At 45.7% G+C, this 9,182-nt stretch overlaps 1 long non-coding RNA gene across 2 annotated transcripts; it reads right to left on the reverse strand.

Annotated features, from left to right (window-relative positions):
• Positions 1-4,883: 4,883 nt before the first annotated feature.
• On the reverse strand, positions 4,884-7,151 carry LOC123069039 (uncharacterized). Of its 2 annotated transcripts, XR_006432243.1 has the most exons (3): positions 6,345-7,130; positions 5,870-6,242; positions 4,884-5,594 (listed from the first exon to the last, which is right to left on the reverse strand). It is a non-coding gene; the product is annotated as an uncharacterized lncRNA (long non-coding RNA). The 2 variants fall into 2 exon arrangements; XR_006432244.1 differs by having other exon boundaries at positions 4,884-6,242; positions 6,345-7,151.
• Positions 7,152-9,182: the final 2,031 nt, after the last annotated feature.

Below are 9,182 nucleotides of genomic sequence, written 5' to 3' on the forward strand. Positions count from 1 at the left end.
TCCCCATCAACGGCGCCAGAAAAGAGCTTGATGTCTACTACACAGTCTTCTTCTTATAGACGTTGTTGGGCCTCCAAGTGCAGAGGTTTGTAGGACAGTAGCAAATTTCCCTCAAGTGGATGACCTAAGGTTTATCAATCTGTGGGAGGCGTAGGATGAATATGGTCTCTCTCAAGTAACCCTGCAACCAAAGAACAAAGAGTCTCTTGTGTCCCCAACACACCCAATACAATGGTAAATTGTATAGGTGCACTAGTTCGGTGAAGAGATGGTGATACAAGTGCAATATGGATGGTAGATATAGGTTTTTGTAATATGAAATTATAAAAACAGCAAGGTAGCAAGTGGTAAAAGTGAGTGTAAACAGTATTGCAATGCTTCAAAACAAGGCCTAGGGTTCATACTTTCACTAGTGCAAGTTCTCTCAGCTATAATAACAAAACTGGATCATATAATTATCCCTCAACATGCAACAAAGAGTCACTCCAAAGTCACTAATAGCGGAGAACAAATGAAGAGATTATTGTAGGGTACGAAACCACCTCAAAGTTATCCTTTCTGATCGATCTATTCAAGAGTCTGTAGTAAAATAACATGAAGCTATTCTTTCCGTTCGATCTATCCTAGAGTTCGTACTAGAATAACACCTTAAGACACAAATCAACCAAAACCCTAATGTCACCTAGGTACTCCAATGTCACCTCAAGTATCTGTGGGTATGATTATACGATATGCATCACACAATCTTAGATTCATCTATTCAAGCAACACAAAGAACTTCAAAGAGTGTCCCAAAGTTTCTACCAGAGAGTCAAGACGAAAACGTGTGCCAACCCCTATGCATAAGTTCACAAGGTCACTGAACCCGCAAGTTGATCACCAAAACATACATCAAGTAGATCACGTGAATATCCCATTGTCACCATAGATAAGCACATGCAAGACATACATCAAGTGGTCTCAAAGCCTTAAAGACTTAATCCGATAAGATAACTTCAAAGGGAAAACTTAATCCATTACAAGAGAGTAGAGGGGGAGAAACATCATAAGATCCAACTATAATAGCAAAGCTCGCGGTACATCAAGATCATGCCAAATCAAGAACACGAGAGAGAGAGAGAGAGAGAGATCAAACACATAGCTACCGGTACATACCCTCCGCCCCGAGGGTGAACTACTCCCTCCTCGTCATGGAGAGCACCGAGATGATGAAGATGGCCACCGGTGATGGATCGCCCCTCCGGCAGGGTGCCGGAACAGGGTCCCGATTAGTTTTTTGTGGCTACAAAGGCTTGTGGCGGCGGAACTCCCGATCTAGGCTTCTTTCTGGGGGTTTCTGTATTTATAGGAATTTTTGGCGTCGGTCTCACGTCAGGGGGGTCTCCGAGTCATCCACGAGATAGGGGGGCGAGCCCAAGGTGGTAGGGCGCGCCCTCCACCCTCGTGGATGGCTCGGGACTCTTCTGGCCCAACTCTTTTACTCTGGGGCCTTGTTTTGGTCCATAAAAAAATCATCAAATGCATATAAAACATCCTAGATGGATAATATAATAGCATGGAACAATCAAAAAATTATAGATACGTTGGAGACGTATCAGGTACTACCGCTGGTACAGCAGTACTACCGCCTGTAGCTTTGAGCGATACTACGCTCCATGCCGCGGTACTACCGCTGGCTCTTCTCCTAAGCCACTTCAACGATAACAAAGGATCCTCCAAGATGAGGAAAGGAGTTGGGGGTGCAAAAGATATGTGTACGTGGTGACTCCACCCTACGACTCAAGTCCACCAAAAACAAAAGCGAAGGAGAACTACACCGTCTTCACTTTAAGCTCCGAGGGGAATAAATCGTCTTGTGCCAATGAATGAAAATCTAAAGAGGTCAATGCAAACGATTAGTCCGCAAACGCATTGTCATCAAACACCAAAACCACTTAAGAGAGAGATATGCCCTAACAAACAACCTCTCCCGACAAAACACAACAGAGTTTCAGCCGGGGGTGATACTTGCAGTTGCAGTCACGTTGAAGACATGCAACTACATTTAAGGGCGACACTTTCAGTTGCATGCCTGGTGGCAGACATGCAATGGACCTTTCCGACAAAACCACAGAGTTTGCAGTCGGGGGCTACACTTGCAATTGCGTGCCTAGTGGCATACATGCAATTATCCCTTCCCCAACAAAACACCAAAGAGTTGCAGTCGGGTGACACTTGTAGTTGCATGCCTAGTGACAGACATGCAATTGCTCCTTCCCCGGCCAAACACCAAAGAGTTGCAGCCGCGTTGAAGACATGCAATTCCAGTCAGGGGCGGCACTTGCAGTTGTACGCCTTATGGTAGACATCCAACGACTTCTCCCAATAAAACACCATGGAGTTAAAGTTGGGGCGACGCTTGACGTTGTGTGCCTAGTGGCAAACATGCAACTGCCCCTTCCCCCGACAAAACACCACATAGTTGTAGTTGTATTGAAGACATGCAGTTGCAGTTGGGACGTGACACTTGTAGTTGTGTGCCTAGTGGTTAAAATGCAACCTACCCGCTCCCCAGAAAAAATACCACTAAGTAACATTCGCGTGGAAGACGCACAGTTGACACTTTTGTAGTTGCATGCTTGCTGGCAGACATGCAATGACCCTCCCCCAATAAAACACGACAGAGTTGCAGCCGCGTTGAAAAACATGCAGTTGCAATCAGGTGCAACACTTGGAGTTGCATGCGCGATGGCAGACATTCAATGGCCTCTCTTGACAAAGCACCACAGAGTTGCAGTTGGGGCGACACTTACAACTGTGTGCCTAGTGACAGACATGCAACTGCCCTCTCCCCAACAAAACACCACAAAGTTGTAGTTGCATTGATGACATGCAGTTGTAGTCGGGACGTGACGTTTGTTGTTGTGTGCCTAGTGGTGAAAACACCACTGAGTTGGAATCGCGTGAAAGACATGCGATTGTAGTCGAGGTGATTGTATAATAATATTTCAAGCTTCAAGAATAAATGTTGTTGTTTAATAAAAAGTAGTTAGAATCGTGTAATTAGCAAGAAAAAGGTTTTAAACAAGGAAAAAATGAAAGTACAAATGCAAAAAAGAAAAAAAAATCAGCGTCACAAAGGAACATAGACAAAAAAAAGGGTTAAAATGCACTTACAAGAAAACAAAAAAAACTGTAAAAAAATAAAACTCGATGAACTTTTTCCTGTTTGGATCGCACAGACCGGTTGGATCGGATGACCGCATGTGCCTCAATCCATTTTTTTCATGGTCTTTATATAAATGCAACAATGACAGCTGTTTTCCCTGTTTCCTTTCCTTTTTTCTATCTTGTTTTTTTTTCGTTAAATGCGTGAACTTTTTCGAAAGCCACGAATGTTTTGCAAAGTTAGTAAACTTTTTTTCAACTTGGATGAACTTTTTTTTCAAAGTTGATGAACTTTTTTTCAAATTCGATGTACTTTTTTTTTTCCAAATTTGATGACGTTTTGAAAACCAATGAACTTTTTTTAAACCGATGAACTTTTATCAAAATCGACAAGTTTCTTTTCAACACCGATGAAGCTTTTTTTTGAATCGATGAACTTTTTTTCAGATTGATGATCTTTTTCTTTCAAAATCAATGAACTTTTTTCATATTTGTGACTTTCTTCGAATTTGATATATTTTTTCAGGGAGTTTCGCAAAAAAAAATTGAGGGAGTTCGATCGAGAGAGAAAGGTATACCTGTGCAACTCGCAAAAAAAAAATTGAGGGATTTGGGTGCGACACGCGTCCCCGCATCCGTCGCGCACCTCGCAAGCCGTCGGCGCGGGTTTTGGTCGCCGCCGTCGAGCACAGGTATTTTGCTGACGCGTGGAATCCACGTAATGCTGATCACGCCTTGCTACGAGCATCAGTGCTGGATTGCGTGGATCGCCTGCATGACTGTCCTCATGTTACCCTTCCTGCTCTCCTTGCCGTTAACAAGATTCAGAACAATACGGATCGTCAACGTCATTTTGCTGTGTGCCTTTACGGTCCTAAACACGCTCAGCAACATCGTCAAGGCAAGGTTGTTTTCAGGTAATCATCTAGTACTTTTTGTATTTGAATTAAACCAAGCATTTATGTTATGCATAATTGTCCAACAAATTAAATTGTTCTAATTTACTCGATTTCAGCACAACATACTGAACCCATATTATGTAAAACTATATTTCTTGTACCATGGAAACATGAACCCATGTATTGGAAATTAACTTATTTAAGGAAGCTTTTATGTAGAGCTTAGAGTTAAGTATCTGACTAAAAATGGACTCGACTAAACACGGTAGAGATAGAGTTGTGGTATTCATCAAGAAGAAGCAATGATAGGTGCCAAAAAAGGCAAAAATGATGTGGTAAAAAAGTTCACATCAATTTTTTGTTTGGATAATGGAATAGATGGCACTTAGTCATCCTTGACAGAACATGATTTTAGCTCAACAATTTTATTTCAAGAGGACACATAGTTGAAATTAAGGACGGACAACTGAGTCACGGGAAGCAAGTGGGTAGATTTTAAAAACCAATTGAATCGGGGTTTTTTTGCGAGGAAAAAACCAATTGAATCTGTTCCACCATTGCCTGTTTAGACATAATTCTTCGTAGCTTCTCATTGTCAGGGTAACTGGAAGTTGAAAATCATTGTTAGGTCTCATAGGGTCTTGAGCGCTGGACCAATGTGACAGTCGTTTATTGCATAGCATCGTAGGAAACATACGGTGATCTACAACCGAACAAATAGTAGATGTCAGGGTATACAAAGTTCCTGTTATAAAGTAGCCCCAATTAAATCTTCAGAACAAAACTACAGTAGAATAGAAACTGAAAAAAAGATGAGGATTTGCTGACCATCAACAATAATTGAGCAAATAAAATTACTACTAAGAGGGCATTCAAATAATCATAGCAGTATCTAGTGGTGTCAAGAGGTATAAAAAGCAGATGGTTCACTATTATAAAAAGTTAGTTCTTCAAGCACTGTTCGCTCCAGCCATCTTCTTTCAATGTGAGGATGGTATTTGGAAGACCTGGTCTCCTCTCAAGTATAAAATCTTCCTTATGGCTGTTCCTTCGCAAGTATCTTGCAAAGAGAGGGCTACCGCACGATCATAGTTGTGCATTTTGTAGCGGGCATGACGAAGACGCTGACCATTTGTTCTTTGGCTGTGCGGTTGTCAGTATGGTTTGGCATGCCGCGCTTAGCTGGGCCAGCCTACAGCCCCTCCAACGGTAGATGAACTCCACTTTAAAATATTGGTGGACTGCTGCTGCGAGGAAAAAATGGTTTAACTCTGTAGTCGCCTTGGTCGTTTGGTCCATCTAGAATGAGCAAACAATATAGTCTTTCACATTGCCCATCTTCCACTTCTAAAGCTTGTTGATTTTATAAATCTGAATGTCATTTATGAGTTCAGGCTGGAGCAAAGCAATTAGGCTCCCTGCTCCCTGTTTTGTCCCTTGGGCAAAGCACTTAGGCTTCCTGCTCCCTGTTTTGCCTCTTGACCGGTCATCACCGTTTGTACTACCCTTGTACTTGCTTTCTGTCTCAATATATGACATGTAGTTCTCCTGCATGGTTAAAAAAATGCAAATAATGCACCAAAATGATGCTACATGAAGTCTATAAGCTTATGTGTTTTCTTTCTGACCAAAGGTAAATAATTAAACCACAGCTTAAAAATATTTGTATGGCTGCGCAGCAAGATTATCCGATGGGCTATGTAACACATGTAACAAATCAAATGATTTTACCATCTAAGATATGCATAATTAGATGCAAAGTGCATGTGTAATGCAAATAAAATCAAAACTTTGGTAAGGGATGGGATGGGGCTCGTACATACCAGACCTGCCAGATGGTTATATATGAATTTGGGAAGTAGGTTAGGTTGCACATGAAGAAGAATTGATTCATTGTTAGACCCTTCCATATTTGAAGAACGATATCCTCTCCAAGAAACAACACACGGAAACATGAGCATCTGGGACTGGGCAATGACTGTCGAACAAAATTTAGTTTGGATATAATTAATCAAGCACCCAAATATGCAAAAGTAGCAATGTATAGGAACCGTGTGTGCCTGTAGCATGTAAGGTTGCACAGAGAAAAACTACTGAAGAACAACAGGGGTACATGACCTTCAACTGCAGAAGAATTCTTGTCGTAGTCCGTAGGTCGCCGTCCTCGTCCAGTTGAAGCTAGCAAGCACCTCAGACCTATGTTCAAGCGCCAAGAAACATACGAATACCACATCACAACACCAAATCAAGCAAATCACGAAGCAAGCAAACCAGAACAGATGAGAGGCGCAAGCTCACCATGGATATCGATCTATCTTCATCAGACCAGTGCAGACCACAGAAATCCAACAAAAATGAAAGAAGATTAATCATCCAAAGCACCACAAGAAGTCCAAAACTACAACAGCTAATAAGTGAATGAAGATACGGGCCAATCATGAGGAGAAGAGATGATAACGCTCTTCTTCAGGTTGTGCTTGCGGGCGTTGATAGCGACGGCTAGGAGGCAGCGGGTCAGCGAGCTTCTCCTTCCAGAACTCATCCCGCTGGGACCGGGCCGCGGCGGGGATGGCCGCGTCTGGTGCATCTGAGGCCATCAGCGCGAGGAGATCCCGGAGCAGAGCAACTCGTGCGCACAGGCTCATTGGGCTGCGCGGGGATGGCCGACGCATCCGAGGCCGCCGGCAGGCCTGGAGTAGAGCGTCCCGCTAGAATCGGGGTCGCAACGGCGACGGCCGCATCTGGTGCGTCCGATGACGCCAGCGCGAGGAAGGTTCGGAGCGGAGCGGAGCATCGCGTCCGAGGTCGCCGATGCGAGGAGGGCCCAGAGCAGACGAATGGCGTGCACACATGCTGATTCGGGTGCATGGAGGTGGCCGCATGATCATTCCTTCGACGGAAAGGATGATGCCTACAATCAAATCAGGAGATAGCGGCGTTGAGTTGCAGGAATCGTGAAACAATAGGCAGTGCCTTGGTGCGGCGTAGGATGCGGGGATTGCGGAAATCGAAGGGGAGCTGGGAGGTGAAGTGGAAGGGATGAGAGAATAATGAGAAGAATATGTGGCGTCCAAGGAGGGGAAGGAGAGCCGCGGGTGCAGGCCAACCTGCTCGTTCGGGCTTCCACGCGGCTCGGGATGCCGGAAGAATAACGTGAGCGTGCCGGTTAATTGTACGTATTGAGGTAAACAAACAGAGAAAGCTTACCGATCGATTGTAGCTTGGAAACTGAATGCTGATGTGGCGTGATGATGACGTGGATAGTGTGCATGTAGAGAGAATTGGTAGTAGTGGGGAGCAACTTCTTAAGAATGTAAGATTTGAGCCACGACACAAGAAACCACCGACTCTGCGCCTAACCGATAAGTGGAGCACTGATTGTCCAGTTAGCTCGCGAAAACAGCGAAACCGACAGATAGGCCCCACCTGTCGGGCTGACGTGGCGAAGACTAAAAATTTGACCACTGATGTGGCAAATGAGATGTGGTCCCCACATGTTAATGGCTAGATGGTCATCTTCTCCACAACCCTTTTTCAACGAGGCATTTCATCAAACAGCTTATGGGCACGAATCCTTTTCCTCTCGGTGGAGAAAGTGAGCGGCGGCAGCCCGTCTGCCTCTCCATGGAGCGCCACTGCGCCAGCGGGGTAGGCGTGGATGCCCTTAGCTCATCTCTCCGCCGCGCGCCGAGCTCGGCCGCGAGCGAACCGCTCCATTGCCGGGGTCTGTCGTTGCACGCCATGAAGCCCCGTGTCAGCGGAGTTAGCACCGCCCAGCTCTCCGCTGACTTTGGCGGCCAGCATCAAGCACGCGCTCACGAGCCAACATGGCCGCGGCGGCCAGAGCATCACGTAGAGGTGCGCGGTGACCAGCGACCAGCCAGTGCGGTGAGCGGCGCAGTACATCGACGCGAAGGCCAGCAGCTTATGCGGCATCGCATGGCCGAGGTGCGGGTGCTGCTCGTTGCTGTACTCGGCGGCGGCTGTATGCGAAGACTGCACGGGACGCGCATGACCAGTGAGGCCAAGGCGACTGTGGCGCTAGACGCATAAGGCAAGCTCAGGGTGCAATCGTGTGATGGCGACGAGCGTGGCACCAACTACTCGTCGTACGGCCTCAAGACCGAAGCCCGGAGCGACGGCGCTCCAAGGAGTGGACACGGAGCTCATGCCGTTCCAGATCGAGCGGGAACTCCACCAGCGCGTGCCGCCATCACTCCCCAGCAGCCGCTGCCGCTTCCGAATTGGATTCCTCTGCAGCTGGCTCCTCCACTTAGCTCCACCATAGCCGGACTTAAGCCCCAGCACATCGCCACACCCGCCCACAACTTACTTGATGAAATGCCAGGAAGAAATAGAGGAAGAAGTAAATAGAAAAACCGAGTCATTGACAGGTAGGACCCATGCCCACCTCAGCAAAATGTCCATGTAGGCTCGCCACGTCAGCCCGACAGGTGGGGCCTACCTGTCGGTTTCGCTGTTTTCACGAGCTAACTGGACAATCAGTGCTCCGCGTTATTGGTTAGGCGCAGAGTTGGTGGTTTCTTGTGCCCTGACTCAGATGTGGTATCAAGTTGTTACCCTAGCCCCAAGTGTGGTGGTTTTGGGTAAATAACTCACATACTGCCAAGGTCTCTGTAATATCTTCTGGCCCATAATCTTTTTTTTTTTGAGAAACACACACTCAATCCCATGATGGCACCAAAGACAGACGAAGCCAATACATCTTGATGAAGAGATATGCTCGTTTGGCCACAATTGTTGAATTTGTCTTGAGACTTGCCTTTACGTGTTTATTTCTTTCACTCTTTCTACGTCACACCATGACATGCATATATTAGGCATCTTCATCAACGACACAAAAAGACGACATTTCATTGTTGCAGCACACACCAATAAGCAGAGAAGCCTCAGGGGCAACATACTTCATTCAACACAGAGACCATAAAGCCAGCCAATTGAATTACGTCTAGATACATCTCCTTTTTATTCATTTTGATGACAAGTATTTCCGGACGAAGGGAGTATTTCCGAACGGAGGAAATACTTGTCATCAAAATGAATAAAAGAAGTAGTAGAGTTGTTGCAGGGATTGGGGTGAAGCCTCCATTTCAATCGACCGATAACCATATTTAA

Source organism: Triticum aestivum, chromosome 3B, assembly GCF_018294505.1.
Source record: "Triticum aestivum cultivar Chinese Spring chromosome 3B, IWGSC CS RefSeq v2.1, whole genome shotgun sequence".
Lineage (NCBI taxonomy): Eukaryota > Viridiplantae > Streptophyta > Magnoliopsida > Poales > Poaceae > Triticum > Triticum aestivum.